Here is an 18475-nt window from a genome sequence, read left to right as displayed (position 1 = left end):
TACAGAGACAGTAGGAGGGAATTCGAGTAAGTGCGTCTGCAGGGGGCCAAGCTTTATGTATCATGTGTCCATGATTATCCAGTGCTATTCATATGCTTCTTTAAGCAGATGTGTCTTAAGGTGGGTCTTAAAGGTGGATAGAGAGGGGGCTAGTCGGGTATTGAGGGGAAGGGCATTCCAAAGGTGTGGGGCAGAAAGTGAGAAAGGTTTAAGACGGGAGAGAGCTTTAGATACAAAGGGGGTAGAAAGAAGACATCCTTGAGAAGAACGCAAGAGTCGGGATGGTGCATAGCGAGAAATTAGGGCTGAGATGTAAGGAGGGGCAGAAGAGTATAAAGCTTTAAAAGTGAGGAGGAGAATTGAGTGTGAGATGCGGGATTTGATCGGAAGCCAGGAGAGGGATTTCAGGAGGGGAGATGCGGAGACAGATTTAGGAAAGAGTAGAGTGATTCTGGCAACAGCCAGCGTTAAGGATAGATTGAAGGGGAAACAGGTGAGAGGCAGGAAGGCCGGACAGCAGGAGGTTGCAGTAATCGAGACGTGAGAGAATGAGGGCCTGAGTCAGAGTTTTAACAGTTTGACTTGGTGTACACATTGGCACCAATGACAAAGTTAGAGAAAGATGGAGGTCCCAAAAAATGATTTCAGGGATCTAGGCCACAAGCTTAAGGCAAGGACCTCCAAAATAGTATGTTCTGAAATAATATCAGTGCCATATGCAACCCAAGGAGATAGTTGGAGATTTGGAAGGCTGATGCATGGCTAAGAAAGTGGTGTAGGAAGGAGGGGTTTGGGTTTTTAGAGCACTGGGACTCCTTTTCTGAGAGGTGCTATCATTATGCTAGGGACGGATTGCACTTCAACGAAGAGGGATCTTCTGTGCTGGGGGGAGCATGTTAAAAAGCTTGGAGATTTTAAACTAGAATGGAGGGGGGAGGGACAAGAAAGAGATAACAAACTAAATAGAATAGATAGTGATGGGGAAATAGCCAGGGGTAATGGAGGTAGAATGGAGGCAAATGTGAGTTTGTCAAGCAGGGAGACACCCATATTAATTACAGATAATACTAGAAAACTTCAAAAGGCTAAATCCAATTGGAGTAGAAAGGCGGGAGCAGATAAGGTAATAGTACAGACAGAAAAAACCCTTAAATGCATGTTTGCTAATGCAAGAAGCCCGACAGATAAAATGGGGAAGTTTTAATTAATAGCTACAGCGGAGCAGTATGATAGCATAGGCATTACTGAAACATTGTGGGATGAAACTCATAACACTTTATATGTTAAACCGGATCTAAAACCTATTATGAGAAGATGTTTATGAAGGGAATGATGAGAATGTAGAGACCTTGTGGATAGAAATTAGCAGTGGAGGTAAAAGTACAAAGAAAATGTTTGTAGGGATATGCTATAAACCACCAAATATCTGTGAGATTGAGGAAACTAAAATACTTTTGCAAATGGAGAAGGCATCAAAACTAGGTCATGTTTGCATAATGGGTGATTTTAATTAATTATCCAGACATAGACTGGGGCAATGAAATTTATCAGTGTATACTCTTGGGTAATAAATATAAAGGAAACAAGTCTAAACCAATGTGGCTAAATAAACAGGTAGGGGAGGAAATGGAAAAGAAGAGGAAGGCATTTATATTCTTAAAGTCAGAAGGGATGGAGGCGTCATATCAGAATTCTAAAGAATATAACAAAAATTGCAAAAGGGCAATCAAATTAGCAAAAATAAATAATGAAAAAAAGAATTGCAATAGAAGTAAGATCCACCCTAAAAAGTTATTTAAGTACCTTAATAACAAAAAAATGAGAAAAGAGAATACAGGATCCTTTCAGTGTGAGATGGCCAGGCAGATTATTGGAGATAAGGAAAAAGCAGAGGTATTAAACAAATTCTTTGCCTCTGTGTTTACCAGAGAGGAATTAATTGCAATAGTAGTGACACAGGAGGAAGCCACAACCTCTATTAACGAACAATTGGTTAACTGAGGAAGAACTTCATAGGCGGCTTGATAAAATTATATAAGGCACCGAGCCCCGGTGGTATACATTCTAGAGTTCTTAAGGAGTTCAGTTCAGTAATAGCCAAACCATTACATTTAATATTAATTTCCATAGGCTCAGTGCCACAAGATAGGCGTAAAGCAGACATGGTGCCTATATTTAAAAAGGGAGCTTGATCACAACCAGGGAATTACAGACCTGTAAGCCTGACATCAATAGTGACAAAGTTACTTGAAGGGTTAACACTGGATAATATTCAGGAATAACTATTGGAAAACACAATTATTAATAATAGTCAGCATGAATTTATGAATGATACTGTAGGTCTTTGCAAACTAACCTTAGTTTATTTGAGGAAGTAAGTAGGAATTTAGAGCAGGGTAATGCAGTTGGTCTGGTCCACTTAGATTTTGCAAAGGCTTTTGATATAGTTCCACACGCGGTTAATGTACAAAATAAAGCAAATTGGACTCAGTAAAAATATTTTCACCTGGATTGAAAACTGATTGAAGGATAGACAGAGAGTTGTCATAAATTGAACTTTTTCAGGTTGGGCTAAAGTTGCGAGTAGTGTACCTCAAGGATTGTACTGGGACCCCTGCTTTTTAACTTGTTTATTAATGCCCTTGAGGTTGGCAGAGAGCAAAGTCTCCATCTTTGCTATGACACTAAATTGTGTAAGGTAATAGAATCAGAGCAAGATGTCATTTCTCTCCAGAAGGACTTGGATAGACTGGAAACTATGGCAGGTAAATGGCAGATGATGTTTAATTAATACATGTAAGGTTATGCTTTTGGCAAACAAGAATAAACAGAACTTACAAATTAAATGGAGATAAATTAGGAGAATCCTTAATGGAGAATGATTTAGGAGTGCTTGTAGACAGCAGGCTTAGCAATAGTGCCTAAAGTCATGCAGTAGCTGCAAAGGCAAACAAGATCTTATCTTGCATTAAACGGGCAATGGATGGAAGGGACGTAAACATAATTATGCCCCTTTATAAATAATTGGTAAGACCACATCTTGAATATGGAGTACAATTGTGGGCAAAACTCCATAGAAAGGACATTATAGAACTAGAGAGAGTGCAGAGAAGAGCCACCAAATTAATAAAGTAGATGAATAATCTGATTTATATAGATGCTAGCTAAATTAGATTTGTTTATATTAGAAAAGAAGTATCTAAGAGGGCATATCTTATACTATATTAGTGAAAGCACTGTATGTTTGCCTGCCTGCATGCATGCCTGCCTGCTGGATGTCCGGTGTCCCTAGCGGCAATCTCATTGGTCCCTTGGCCCGCCCGCCCCCGCACACCTCTCATTGGCCTGAGGCGGAGTGACGGGCCAAAGGACACACAGGGACACACACACACAGGGACACACACACAGGGACACACACACAGGGACACACACACACACACACACACAGGGACACACACACACAGACACAGGGACACACACACAGGGACACACACACACACAGGGACACACACACACACAGGGACACACACACACAGGGACACACACACACACACAATGACAGACACACACACAGTGACACACACACACACACACACTGTTACCTACATTAGCGGGGCTCACAGTTAGCAGCACCCGCGCGCACCTCCTCCTCTCCCCGTGTCTCCCGCGTTTTCACCCCGACCCCCCCCTCCCCCGGCGCTGCTACAGTCAGCGGGACACACACACTATTATTACCCCTTCAGCGCCCCCCCCCCCCACCCAGTGTCAGCGGCCGTGCGAGACCCCCCCTCTATATCTCCCACCTCTCCCCCCCCACACATATACATGCCCCCCCCCTCACCGGCGCTACAACTCACCCCCTCCCCGGCGGGGGAACAGCCAGTGGCCAGGCAGGCTGCCTCGCGGCGCCGAGTGCCCAAGATGGCGGCGCCCGGGACACAGCGGGGGAGCGGCCACAACACGCTGCCTCCCGCCTCAGATCCACGTGGGACCTGCCGGATGGGTGAGTGAGCGGCCTTCACCTCCCCTCCACCCCCCCTTCACCTCCCCTCCACCCCCCCTCCCCTCCAGTGTCAGTGTCTCCCCGATACCCCCCCCCCCCCCGGCGCCGCTACAGTCAGCGGGGGAGCGAGCGAGCGCCCGGGACACAGCGGGGGAGCGGCCACAACACGCTGCCTCCCGCCTCAGATCCACGTGGGACCTGCCGGACGGGTGAGTGAGCGGCCTTCACCACCCCTCACCCCCCATCACCTCCCCTCACCCCCCATCACCTCCCCTCACCCCCTTTCACCTCCCCTCACTCCACTTCTCCCTTCCACCCCCCTTCACCTCCCCATTTACCTCCCCCCTCACCTCCCCATTTACCTCCCCCCCCTCCACCCCCCCCTTCACCTCCCCTCCACCCCCCCCTTCACCTCCCCTCCACCCCCCCTCCCTTCCACCCCCCCTTCACCTCCCTTCCACTCCCCCCCCTTCACCTCCCCTCCACCTCCCCTCCACCCCCCCCCTTCACCCCTTCACCTCCCCTCCACCCCCCCTTCCCACCGCCTCCCCTCCCCCTTCCCACCGCCTCCCCCCCCTTCCCACCGCCCCCCCCCCTTCCCCACCGCCTCCCCCCCCTTCCCACCGCCTCCCCCCCCTTCCCACCGCCTCCCCCCCTTCCCACCGCCTCCCCCCCTTCACACCGCCTCCCCCCCTTCACACCGCCTCCCACCCCCCCTTCCCACCGCCTCCCACCCCCCCTTCCCACCGCCTCCCACCCCCCCTTCCCACCGCCTCCCACCCCCCCTTCCCACCGCCTCCCCCCCCTTCCCACCGCCTCCCTCCCCCCCTTCCCACCGCCTCCCACCCCCCTTCACACCGCCTCCCACCCCCCCTTCCCACCGCCTCCCACCCCCCCTTCCCACCGCCTCCCACCCCCCCTTCCCACCGCCTCCCACCCCCCCTTCCCACCGCCTCCCACCCCCCTTCCCACCGCCTCCCACCCCCCGCCTTCCCTCCGCCTCCCCCTTCCCACCTCCTCCCCCTTTCCACCACCTCCCCCCCTTTCCACCACCTCCCCCCCTTCCCACCACCTCCCCCCCCTTCCCACCACCTCCCCCCTCCTCCCCCTTCCCACCACCTTCCCACCACCTCCCCCCTCCTCCCCCTTCCCACCACCTTCCCCCTCCTCCCCCTTCCCACCACCTTCCCCCTCCTCCCCCTTCCCACCACATCCCCCCTTCTCTCCCTTTCCACCACCTTCCCCCTCCTCCTCCTTCCCACCACCTCCCCCCTTCCCACCACCTCCCCCCTTCTCCCCCTTCCCACCACCTCCCCCCTTCTCCCCCTTTCCACCACCTCCCCCCTCCTCCCCCTTCCCACCACTTCTCCCCTCCCCCCCCCGCTCCCCTTCCCCCCCTCCGCTCCCCTTTCCACCCCCCCCCCTCCACCTCTTTTTACCCTTTCCCCTCCCACACTTCAACCCCCTCCTCAAACCCTTCCCCCCCCTCCTCTAACCCTTCCCCCCCTCCTCTAACCCTTCCCCCCCTCCTCTAACCCTTCCCCCCCTTCCCTCCCCCCCCTCCTCTAACCCTTCCCCCCCTCCTCTAACCCTTCCCCCCCTCCTCTAACCCTTCCCCCCCTTCCCTCCCCCCCCTCCTCTAACCCTTCCCCCCCTACTCTAACCCTTCCCCCCCTCCTCTAACCCTTCCCCCCCCCTCCTCTAACCCTTCCCCCCCCCCTCCTCTAACCCTTCCCCCCTCCTCCACCCCTTGCCCCCCTCCTCCCCTTCCCGCCGCCCTTCGCCTTCATGCCCGCCTTACCGCCTCCCCACCCCCGCCTCTGCCTTTCACCCGCCCTTACTCCGGCCGCCTCTGCCTTTCACCCACCGCCTCACAGCCGCTGCACGCACTCAACAGACACCCGCCACACTCGACACATACCTGCCGCCACACACACCTGCTGCCTCCCGCCCCTACCCCCCGACATCACTGACCCACCGCCTCACACCCTAGCAGGACCCCCACTCACAGACAGCACTCACAACCCACGCGCCAGCCGCCGCCTCACACCCTAGCAGGACCCCCACTCACAGACAGCACTCACAACCCACGCGCCACCCGCCGCCTCACACCCTTGCAGGACCCCCACTCACAGACAGCACTCACAACCCACGCGCCACCCGCCGCCTCACACCCTAGCAGGACCCCCACTCACAGACAGCACTCACAACCCACGCGCCACCCGCCGCCTCACACCCTAGCAGGACACACGACTCAGATTTTTACATCACTTATGGCACCAAAATATACATTGTACTGTGGTGTGGTTACAATAAACCATTTTAATACAACATCGTATTACATTTTCTTCCATCTTTCTTTTCAATATTATTATCCAACCTTTACAACAAACAGTCACCTATTGTTCCACGATTTATAAATAATACTACCTATTACGCATTTACATCCCGGGCAACGCCGGGTCTCTCAGCTAGTGATAACTATATACAAATATATTCAAGAACAATACAAAGAGCTTTCAAAAGAACTATTCATCCCAAAGGCAGTACAAATGACATGGGGTCATCCCTTAAGGTTGGAAGAAAGGAGATTTCATCAGCATCAAAGGAAATGGTTCTTTAAAGTAAAGGCAGTTCAAATGTGGAATTCATTACCTATGGAGACTGTGATGGCAAATACAATAGATATGTAAAAAAAACGTTTGACCATCTTTTTGGAAAAGTATACAGAGATATATACAATTAGATTGTAAGCTCTTCAGAGCATGGACTCTGTTATATGTATTACTTGTTATTTATATGATTGTCACGTGTATTACTACTGTGAAGTGCTATGTACATTAATGGCGCTATATAAATAAAGACATACATACATACATACATACATACATACCAAATAAGTCAACATGGGAAGGATGTTGATCCAGGGAGTAATGTTATTGCCAATATTTGGAGTCAATGAGGAATTTATTTTTCCCCTTTTGAGAAATCATTAGATGTTATTTCACTAGGATTGTTTTTTTTTTGTATGCCTTCCCCTGGATCAATATACTGTAAATACAAATATAGGATAAGTATCTGCAGTCTAAACTTAGCATAGGTTGAACTTGATGGACGTATGTCTTATTTCAACCTCATCTAATATGTAACTATATAACAATTCATCACCATGCAGTGTGAAATGGGCATTGTGCAGTTCACACCTGTAAATCTGAGACGTCATGAGATAGAGTTTCTTTACTGTAGTGTATGCCTATTGTACTGACATATTGGTATTGAGGGATATTGTTACTATAGAAGATGAGAATTCTTTGGGCAGAGCTCAAATTACTTTGTAAGTGTAAGAAAACCTGCACGTAGAGGACCTCATGATTTCCTAAGCCTAAAACTTTCTGTAACCCTATACTGTACAGTATTTACCTAAAATGGTCAAGTTGTATGCCTACCTCACATATATATTGTGTTGGAGCCCTTTAAAGCATTCTTTTGTGTGTCAGGTTTTTTTAACGGCCTTTTTGTAATCTGTTTTATTAGAACAATTATCTTTACAAATACCCAGTAATGGCATGGTGGGCAAAATATGCAGACCAACGGAGGGGTAAAACATAGAAAAGTAAACAATAACTAGGAAAAACGTAATAAGCATTACACGGGTACAAAAGAATTCAGTAGGAGAGAACATAGGCAAAAAGAACATAGGGTTACGCATAAAACTAACAGAATAATACTGGCTGCAGATTAATATCTATATTAAGCAAATAGGTTCCGAACTGTTGATACAAGCAGCATTATTAAAAAGAAATATGAAGCCATACTGAAGCGAATAATTTGGCAAGAAGTAACCAAGTATTATGTTCCAAGGGTCTATTACTGTACCTCTTTTCTATATGTAACCCTCCTCCTAAAGAGTTACTAGCACGGTACTGTATGCTGAGCCCCACCCTTACCATAGGGATTCTGACGTCACGGGAGAGTATTTAGGATATGGTTTGGATAGGCTAGGTTTCCAGGAAAACAAGAGAGGAGCCTCGGGGAGAAGGTAGAGGGATGTATTCATAAAGCAATAGTACAGGACATATCCTCCTAAAACAAGAAGGAACCGGCACTCCAGAGGTTATTTTAATCCACAGATTGACCTTTCAGTCAAACACAGTGATCTTTATTTGACCAAAACGTCGATCTGTGTGGATTAAAATACCTTTTTGTTTTTGTATGAAGACCTCTGGAGTGCCGGTTGCTTCATGTTTTAGAAGGATGTGTCCTGTACTATAGGTCTCCCCAGTGGGGGATGATCTCTGTGCACCTGAGGCAGTTACATAAATCCAGTGAGTGCACCTAATTCTTTCTTCATAAAGCAATAGAATGTCATGTTATAGATGGGGACAGTGCATTTTAAGCAAGGATCCCAGAAAATGGCTAATGGAGTCCTGTATGTCCCAAAAGGTGGGAAAGCGGCATGCCTCAGAAGGCCTCAGGAATGAGGTCTCCCGGTAGTATTTGTCTTAGTCTGTATGGAAGTGTCAGTTCGCATAGAGGCCAAAGATATCATTGTCCATTACAGAGGACCAGCCAGGATTCCCGTAATGGGCCCAGCTTAAACAGGGTATTACAGATGGGTATTCCGAAGCGTAACAGTAGAGCAACTAAGTAGACAGACCCCCCTCTGAGTGTTAAGCGTGGGCACTTACGGAAGTACAAGATTCGTGAATAAAGACTGAAATGCAGTACAATATTGTCGGAAGTAAATGTGTCCCGTGCCTGGGGAGACAAATTAAGATGTATGTTGTATTACAAAAGTTCCTGGCGCCCATTATTTTCCATCCTTTCTACATCATCGTCCAGCCGCCTGAATCCAGCACCCTGCGTCAAGGTGACCCATGCGGAGTAGCCAAACACTGTTCTCTGGTGTAATCTCCCTAGAAGCTGAGCAGGGAGGGTTACATATAAATAGAAAAATTAGAACTGGCACTCACCCGCTGGTTCTCTTAAAGTTGTAGTTCACAGGTGCTCAAGTCGTGTACCAACATCGTACTGGTACAACCAAATATTAAAAAATCCAACATCGGACCAGCATTCTGAAAAGAAACAGTTTTTGTAAATTAAACCGAGGAATTCGACAAACCTCTTTCAGGAACAATCCAGGAAATAAATTGGAATATAGATCCAACAATAAATTAAACAATAAATGAATATATAATAATATAACAAAACACAGAACCCCAGCAAGCTCTTTTTGGAAACCCCTGAGCCCCCACAAAATATATATATGTATATGTGTCAAAATGGAGTGCTATTGAGTGTGGCATATGTATAGTTTGCAAGTTCCTCATTCTGCTGGATATAGACCCACTGTGGTCTTTCTCCCTCCTAATAGAGGTAAATGAGAATTTTAATCCTAATAGAGGTATATTAGTATTTTATCTGGTAGTGTTAGGACTTGCGAACAGGTGTCTGCCTTGACGTGGCTCGCAAGCTTACAACGCTTTGGCCAAAGGGTTAAACTAAATGACCCTATTTCAAGAAAATATATAAGTATTTTACTGTGTATTTCTGTCATGTTGGATGTAGCATTGGGCTTCTCTGTCGTCTATATAATAATATACCGTGAAATGGTGCTTATAATATTAACACCAATGCAAAAAAGTCAGGGTAATTCCTATCATAAAATGCATATTATACCATGGTGATATAATGACTTTTATCAATAATATTTGAACAATGGAATTACAGACAGAAATAGGAGTTTCCGTGCTTTTACTTGTTAATATTTTCAGAGTGATGGGCTGATTTTTGTACCTCTTTGTAACCTGTGCTGAGGGTTTACCTGTGTAAGTATGTCATACTTTCCTTATGGGAACAATTTAGCAAACCGGAATTCCTAATTCATTATCCATAACCCATTTCTGAAGTATTCTGAAGAAAATCCGCCGCTCCTAGGCACTTGGCTCTTGCAGCCGCCTCCTTACTGCTGACCCCCCTGCTTCTGAACTGCAGCGTCCAACAACGATGCAGACGTCACCAACGTGATGTCGCACGCGCGATGGCATGACGTCATTTGACGGTGCGACATCGCGTTGCCATGGTAACGAGCCGCCGTGTGACAGCACATTGATAATGTTCGCGGCCTCATTTGACGGTGCGACATCGCGTTGCCATGGTAACGAGACGCCGTGTGACAGCACATTGATGATGTTCGCGGCCTCATTTGACGCTGCGATTCAAAAGGGAGGAGGAGGGCGACAGGTAAGGAGGCGGCCGCCACAGCGAAGTGATTTCCCATCAGGCCCGATAGGCCAGAGAGCACAGCAAATGTATATGGGGGCCTAATGGGAAATCTGCCACTATACACAACTCCCTTATATAGGTTAATGAAAAAACAGCTACTAGAGATCAATCAATTGGTAAAAACCATGGACAAGGTGAGCGTCCCGCAAGGACCGGCAATTAAAGCTGCAGTTCAGTCAATATCCTGCATGTTTGTTTTTTTTAATAAATCAGTTCTGTAGTAAGAAAAAATACTTTTAGCATTTTCTGTTTTTAAAAAAACAACTTTGAAAGACCAATTTTCCTGTATTCTATCTTAACAGCCATTTGCTAAGGCACTGCCCCCTTTGTCCTGTCACAAGCCCTGGCACACCCCTTTGTCAGCACTGCCCTCCCTCTAGCACTTGTCAGTGCAGCAGTGCTCATGAATATTCATGAGCTTCCACTGCCAGTCAAGCAGATTATAAACAAATGCCAGCTTTTAATATGTCACCAAATTTCGACCTATCAATACATGGAAAACGAATTGAGCTGCAGCTATACTGTTCTTTAGGTAATTAGAGATTGTACACATAAAACTATTGAAGTAAAAAAATAAATGTAAAAAAAAAAAAAAAAAAGACTGAACTGCAGCTTTAATGAGCCAACGGTTAAGGCTAAATCCTAAAAGGAAAAGAGCATTATCAAACCAGCCGATGGTAATGAAACGCCTGCGCGACTAGCTCCCTAGGCCATAAATTCCCATTCAAGACTAGGAAGGTTATTTTAAATGGTACATTCATAGATCTATTTGATCTTTCAAAGGATTGTTTCGAGGATAAAAAAAGGACGCAGGCATCTATAGTCTCAGCCACATGGTACAGAACAAGTATAAAAACCATAGGACACTGGAAAAGGGGATTTCTTAATGTACACAAGTTGCCTGTTAGAAAAACACCCAAAGCAGTAACTAAACATACTAAAATATATTCAACTCTTAAACACCACACATGCAACTTATGTGGCATCAATGCTATGAGGAGTTCAGGCATAAAATGTGGTGAAACTCTGTGCTAAATTCCAGTTCTAATTACATTGACTTATTGCTTTACCTAGTCAACCACAGGAAAAGGTAAAAAAAAAAATGGGATTCATGAGATTTCAACCAAAGTGTGTGTGTGTGTGTGTGTGTATTCCGACATGCATGCTCTACCTGCAGAGAGTCCCATCCCACCAAAAAAGGCTAGAAGAAAACGTAAGGGTCAACCAGTAACTAGCAAGAGGGGCGGCACCAATTAAAATGATCAACATGACGCCATGGCTGAGCAACTACCCCAATAAGACACTTTCATTGAGAAGAGCTCTTTGGCTCGTGCATTACTTGTACGATTTATTACTAGTCGGTCCCCCGGCTCCTCAAAAGTCTTTAGACTGCCGTAAGACATTTGCTTACGATGATTGGTACTGCGCTGCATGAGGAACAACAATAACATTAAAATCCAGCCATGTCCCAGTTAGTTTCAATGTAGTTATGGACGCCTTGTCACGTTTCAAGTGGCTAACCTTTAGGCCGTGACGGCAGTAGGTTTAATATTCCGTCACCTTTTGGCAGATAGGACTATCATACTAATGAACCTGGTACAGGTCATTAGCCCCCGACCTGCAAAACTTACTTCTAAAAGGCCTCTGGACACAAGGGTAAGATACGCAGCAGCCAGTGGCTCATCAACTTCCTGCTGGCGCAGAACGGGGAGGCATAATGAGTACCAAAGCAGGGCCCACACTGGTGGGTCATTTTCTGTCAAACTCCACAAGCAAAATGACGTAACCAAGGACTTCATTGTAAGGAGAATCATCATGGACTGGGATAGAGGTGAGTTCAAAACCAATAACCCTTGAAAGACTGACGTCACTTGTCGAGGTATGTGAAAGCAGTACAGAAAAGGCTTTGTTTAAGTCAGCGTTTACAATAGCATTCTTCGGTGCCTTTACGGTTGATGAGCTAGTGGCAGCATCGAAGACAAGCGAGATCTCGGGCCTGCTTAAATCAAATGTCATCATAAATACAAAGTCCGTAGCATGACGGATTCATAAATTAAAAACTGACCAGTCAGAAAAGGGAGCATGGTTACATCTCAAAAAGCATAGTGTTAGATCTCTACAGATCAGGTCCTTCTAGGGCAAGCAAAACCTTTTCTCCCGGGAGCTACTGAAACGCAACAGATATGGGATGCTTTCAATTAGCGTAGCATATACGAGCTCGGAGCTGTGAAAATTCAAGGAAGCTAGTGGTTGAATTGTCACAACTAAATTTTAATGATTCTCAAGCAGGTTTATATACACAAGGCAGGGACAAAAATATAGTTGTCATCTGTTACAAATATGGGTACACATCTAAATTTACATGTATCCTTCACATAATGCCTTTTCTGTAGAGCTTAAAACATTTAACTGCTGAGCAAGAGACATATACAATGGTGACTTATAAGGCAACCCTATCCTCTGGTCTTGTTTTAACAATATTTTGACAAGCATTGAACAGTTGGTCTCAAGCTATTTACGATAGCCTCCCGTGAAAATAGCAAGGCCAGCGTATTCTTTTTAACCTTATCAATTCCAGAAGACAGTTTTAACCTTACATCCCCTCCTTTTGTTCTGAAAGAACAAACCAATTGACCAGTCCCATTTATTCTTCTGCAAACCACTCAGGAGAGGAAAAACTCCAAGGAAGAAACCTCCAAGAGACCATGTGCCTGCAGAAACCTATCTCTTTTAGGTATCTCGTTTGAGATGAACATATGGGTGGTTGACGAGTACCAATACTATTGGTATTTCTCGCTCTCTTTGTGGGAGGTATATACATAATGGTCGAGCTAGAAGCAGAAACATCTTTCTTTGGCAAAAAATAGAGCTGATTACACTTTTAGCCATCTAGATTAATTCATACACACAGAGTAATAAACCTGCGATTATCCTAATTCCGAAAAGAATTTAATTCCCAATACATCGAGCCAATTTTCAAGGCCAAATGTAAAATCAAACTCTTTTGTTTCCTCTCTCATTCTAGATTAAATTTCTGCTAGAGAATCCATATCATGGTGTATACTTTTTTGATTGGGTGTCAATATAAGAACGGCATTCTTTACCCACTAATTTACAAACCCCTCCTTGTGCTGCCATCAGATAACCCAATGCAATACAATTTTGCAAAACTACTGTCCTTATCTATTGCTGAACCTTAAAAATAGCGTCTTTTAGTATCGTGAAAAAAACATTTATATTGACTACTGAAAAATCCCCTTTTGCATATAAATCATACATTCCTAACAGGGTATTAGACTTCCCACTACTCTCTTAACTGAGCTATTTTTAAAAATTAATGCCTTTCAATTTCGTATTCTTTGCTTAGGTATGATGAACATTATTTAAATTCTATTTCTGAGCATAAGTGGGGGTTGGTGTGGGTTAATATTTCCTAGGAGCGACTGCCCAACACATACATCTTACATACTACATTTACTCAGAATATCGGAACAGACAAAATGGCTGCCATAGGCAAAATGGTTGACTTGTGATCCTTTCCTTGTGGTTGACACACGCCCTTGGGTGACCTCCCCACCTTCCTCTTTTCCAATCTTCTCAGCCCCCTCTTCCTTTAGAGACAGTCTTTTTAAAGAACAGTTAACCATATCATAGTCCTGCCGGACCAAAAAAATAGTCCCATAGTACATAACTTGATTCCTTTCTGGCCATTGTATCGGCCCAGTTGATTTCTTTTTTTTCCGGTCTCTTCTTCTGGGGGACTGCTGATATCTTCATCACCAAAAAGAGACATAGCATCGGTGGGGGGGTTGCAACGCACTTCAGGACCAAAGTTTTGCTGTTCATAACACAGAGAGTAATGAGTAGGACAGACACACATACAAAAACATCCACTAGCTTCGCTCCCAGCGAAATAATCTAACCACCAAGTCCCAACAAATCCCAACCCTCATCTCTACCTTCAAACACTGGAACCACTTTCCCAAATAACATAACCTGGTCTAGTTGCAGGATAATAATTTATCTATCCTTCTATCACAGAGTCAATAATTTCCCTAGGGTGAACTTGTATTTCTACTCCCTTCATAACCAATTTCTTATATATATATAGTTCTACAAATATCTTATAGCATCTTGTCTTTTTCCAAGGGGTTAAATATAACTCTCGTGTTCCTGGGGTGCAATTTATTGGGTATGTATAGTACATTGGTATAGATTGCACCTAAGATGTGGGCTTTGTTTACCAGGATTCCATTATATAACAAAATATTCTTGTTACTACCCTATCGTCTTTATGTGGACACCACTTACAGTATATAAACCTAATAGAATAAACATTGTAATTAAAATAATAAAACCTGTAAAAAGAAAGGTTATTAAAAAGTTCAAAGTTCATATGTTGAGGTCCGATTTTTCTTCTTATGAACTTTTCTCCTTTTTTTGGTTAGTGCCGGGTTTTCTTATGAACCAAAACACCAACTGAGAACGGCTGTGTCTTTAGGCCATCCCTCCTTTGTTGAGGTTTAATTTTGAAGCGACTGTGGGTGCACTTGTGTAACATGGATCCAGGAAAAATATTCTGATTGGGTAGAATCTGGAATGGGCCTCTTCACTTTAGATGAAAAGCGCTTTTGCGTCACCTTTATCTTCATCTAATTGGAAGGACTGCACCTGGACATGAGACACTCAGACAATTGCATTAGTTTCACACAATAGATGCTGATTAAAATCGTCTGTTTTAGAACATAATCATACAACATCAAATCTACAAGGTACCTAGGGTGACCATTGGTCTTCCCATGAGAGAAAATTATATCTGATTGTCACATTAGGCTAGGCCAAATACACCTTTATATTTAAGGGATCAATCACAAGGCTAAACAGGCAGAAAAATAAACGGTGGTTCATTCGGATAAGACCTTGAAAACACAAACACAAGAAACAGAGAATATACTTTGGGGGACCTTATACTTATTAGGAAAATAACTTGGGGAGATTTGGACTCGAAATCCAGGAGTCTGGGGGGCACAGGGAGGCCCTGGTGTAATTCACACTGCGTTCCGTCAAATCATGCCTGCTTTCTGGGGTAAATTAAGTGACTAACAGCACTTTGGCCCCACAACTCCTGCAACCAAAATAATTATATTTCCACCCAAATATCCTCCTAAAACTGACACACAAGAAATTTCACAGTTCCGCTAAGGGAATATGACATAGAAAATAACAAGGTCAGTTCACTTTCAGGCCATTTATATCTGAGCTGGGGCATTGGAATGCTTATTCACATGTAATTCACATGCCAATTCACCAACCTGGGTTTAAATCACAGGACAAACACAATGCATTGCAGGCTTAGAACTCATAAAACAAACATGTAGACACAAGAGCTTGCACTCCACTATTTGCACCTATCATGTGGGGTTCTAAAATCTTCTCTTCTCTAGGACACCAGCTAAGAATACCTTGCTGACAGAAAAGACAGGCCAAAATATCACCTCCCTTTCCCCTCATGTGCCAGGAGACTCTGTTCTCATAAGCATATTCTGTGCAGCTATTTCTCATAAGGGGCCACCCATACAAGGCAATCCACTTATAAGCCTGCACAGACAGCTGCAGGCCCATGAGGCAAAGGGAATACACAGAGAATGCATTAACTAGCCCACTGGCAGTTAACCCTACATACACAGTTCCTAGTTTATACCCATGTGGGGGTATAAAAAGGAAAAATTACAGGCAACCTAGTAAGGTACAATATTATGTAACCATGCTGTAAAATGGCTACAGTCATCTCTCCTGCTGACAGTAAGGCCTGGTAAGTTATGGGCATGCCAGCAGTAATTATGGAGGTTTGCCCTCACACCCTGGTGAGGTGCCCTATGTATGGATGGGAGTGATTGCACCGAGGGGTGCACCACAGAGGAGTACCTCACCAGGACCATCCACAAGCGGACGCTGGGATCCTGATGAGATGGAGACGCTGCACTGGATATAGGTACGACTCAAGTACAGTACTTCAGCTGCCTGTCTGGGTTGGCAGTCCCCACACACCATCATGCGGGAGACTCAGGAGTCCTGTTGCCAACAGGTGCACCCCCAGACACTACACTAATGGGGGCTGCTTAGACCACAGGGGCCAATATGAGATTGGGTGGGTCAGGCCAGAAAATCCGTTACAATTATACCCAAGAGCCAAGAGCTGACACTCTCAGCCCTTGCCATATGGTTTCAGGGGCAGCCAGCAATAATAACAGCAATAACACCCTCCTTTTGTTCACTTGTATTACATGTGAACAATATCACATAAAGGATAACAGCATTTAAAGCATAACCTTAATGGAATTGCTTGATGTATAGCAAAAGTAACCTAAAACCTTTGGGTATAAAATTTTCATAAAAAAATCTCAAAAGAACCCTACTGAATATAAATATAATCTGCTATAGTCTTCTGACAGAAACTTTTAGAACACAAAATAGCATCTGATTTGCTGAAAGAACAACCTGTAGCATAAAAAACTTATAGACACAGATTTAAAGGTGGGACACATTTGAGAGAAAAAGATGGTTAAAAATGATAAAATATTAAATATTTGATCAACTTTGCAGAAAAATAATTCCATAGAGAACCCTCTAGTATATGAGAAGGAGCGGCTCAGTGAGCCACGACACCGACTGGCACTGAGAGCTTGAAGCAGGGGAGCCCGGCTCAACTCCCAGTGTCGGCTCCCCGAGACTCCGGGCAAGTCACTCTATCTCCCTGTGCCTCAGGCACCAAAAACGTAGACTGTAAGCTCCACGGGGCAGGGACCCGTGCCTGCAAAAATGTCTCCGCAAAGCTCTGCGCACAACCAGCAGCACTATAGAAGAACATGCTATTATTATTATTATTAGTATACTGGCAGACCTGGTCAGGGGCCGTTTTCCTTGTCCGTTGCTTTACTGCTATTTCGGGGTCTGCACACTTATACATGGCTCAGCACTAGAGTTTCTGTGCTGATTACATTGGACTAGTGGTTACTTTATCCACCTGTTCCCACTGCAATACACTAGTGATTCTATGCAGTTCATCAGTGATCCAGAACATTACATTGTGTTCATACTATAGGGTCTGAGCGTTTAATATTTGTTTTAATCCCCATTTTAAACGGATATTAAAGATTTAAGTTTTAACCACTTCGTTACCCACCCACCAGGTGTTTAGAGTGCTCATTTTGGGTTACTGTCCTCTGTTTATTTGAACTCTATATTAATCAATTTACACCTTTTTCCATTTCAAGCCATATAACAAGCTCAAATAACTCTCTGGGCTTCCTGCCAAAATCTTGTAACAGAAAAAAATGGTTAATTACTGGTTACTGCAATACAATTTGGGACAGCTTGAAATATGCAGCTCTTCACACAGCCCGACAATGTTTCTGGTATTCAAAAATTAAAACTGGATCTTTGTTAAACAGAAAATTGTAGGCTTTAACATATACTTTTAGATAGTTTAGTTACTGGTTATACACAAAAAGAGCACAGAGCGCAGATACAAAACAAACAGAATTTTACGCTTCTTTCACACATTCAACCAGTTTTTACAAAAAAAAAACCAGACACATATTTTCTTACCTATTTTAATAAATAGGAAAACAAAACAGTTTGATCCTGCAGAATAAATTAATAAAGATATCCCTTTTTTTTTCTTCATATCATAATTAACTTTTTTTTTTTTTTTCTTTCTTTCTTTAAACTAATTTTTAAAATGCTGAGCTTCTAGTTAGCTTTGTGTCTAGAATATATTTCCCCTGTTATTCTATATAAGATATTCACCTGATTTTATCTGTGGAGATTTAGAGGAAAAGAATTATAATTCTGGTTAAGGAAATAAATCGCCTGGCCAGTACGATAAACATCCTTATTATTCCAGTGACTGGACTGTTTACAAAAATAATTCATCCTTTCTTTATTCTTTTTCTCCACAGATACCCAAAACTTTAAATTAGTTTATATTATTGTGGTGGTGTACACCTTTTAAAAATTAAATTTCAATCGTGAGCAATTAATTATATTCTTATTTTAGAATCATTTGCAAGTACTGAATAGTGATTTTGTATACATACAATAAACCAGTATTCTTATTATTCAATGCAAATAACACTTTCACATAGATAGAATTCACCCAGATTCTTACAAGCACACACACAGGGA

The 18475-nt window shown here is 44.2% G+C and overlaps 1 protein-coding gene across 3 annotated transcripts in view; it reads right to left on the bottom strand.

The window, feature by feature from the left end:
* The window catches only part of LOC142497531 (galactoside alpha-(1,2)-fucosyltransferase 2-like), an 80363-nt gene that overhangs the window by 28046 nt on the left and 33842 nt on the right, over nt 1–18475 (bottom strand). For all 3 annotated transcript variants that reach the window (XM_075605440.1, XM_075605441.1, XM_075605443.1), the window contains exon 2: nt 8977–9078. The gene's annotated coding sequence lies outside the window, so the exon portion shown is untranslated. The remainder of the gene's footprint in view (nt 1–8976; nt 9079–18475) is intronic.

This window comes from Ascaphus truei, chromosome 6, assembly GCF_040206685.1.
Source record: "Ascaphus truei isolate aAscTru1 chromosome 6, aAscTru1.hap1, whole genome shotgun sequence".
Classification (NCBI taxonomy): domain Eukaryota; kingdom Metazoa; phylum Chordata; class Amphibia; order Anura; family Ascaphidae; genus Ascaphus; species Ascaphus truei.
The sequence above is the reverse complement of the archived record's forward strand: the minus strand, read 5'-3'. Positions and strand labels throughout refer to the sequence as shown.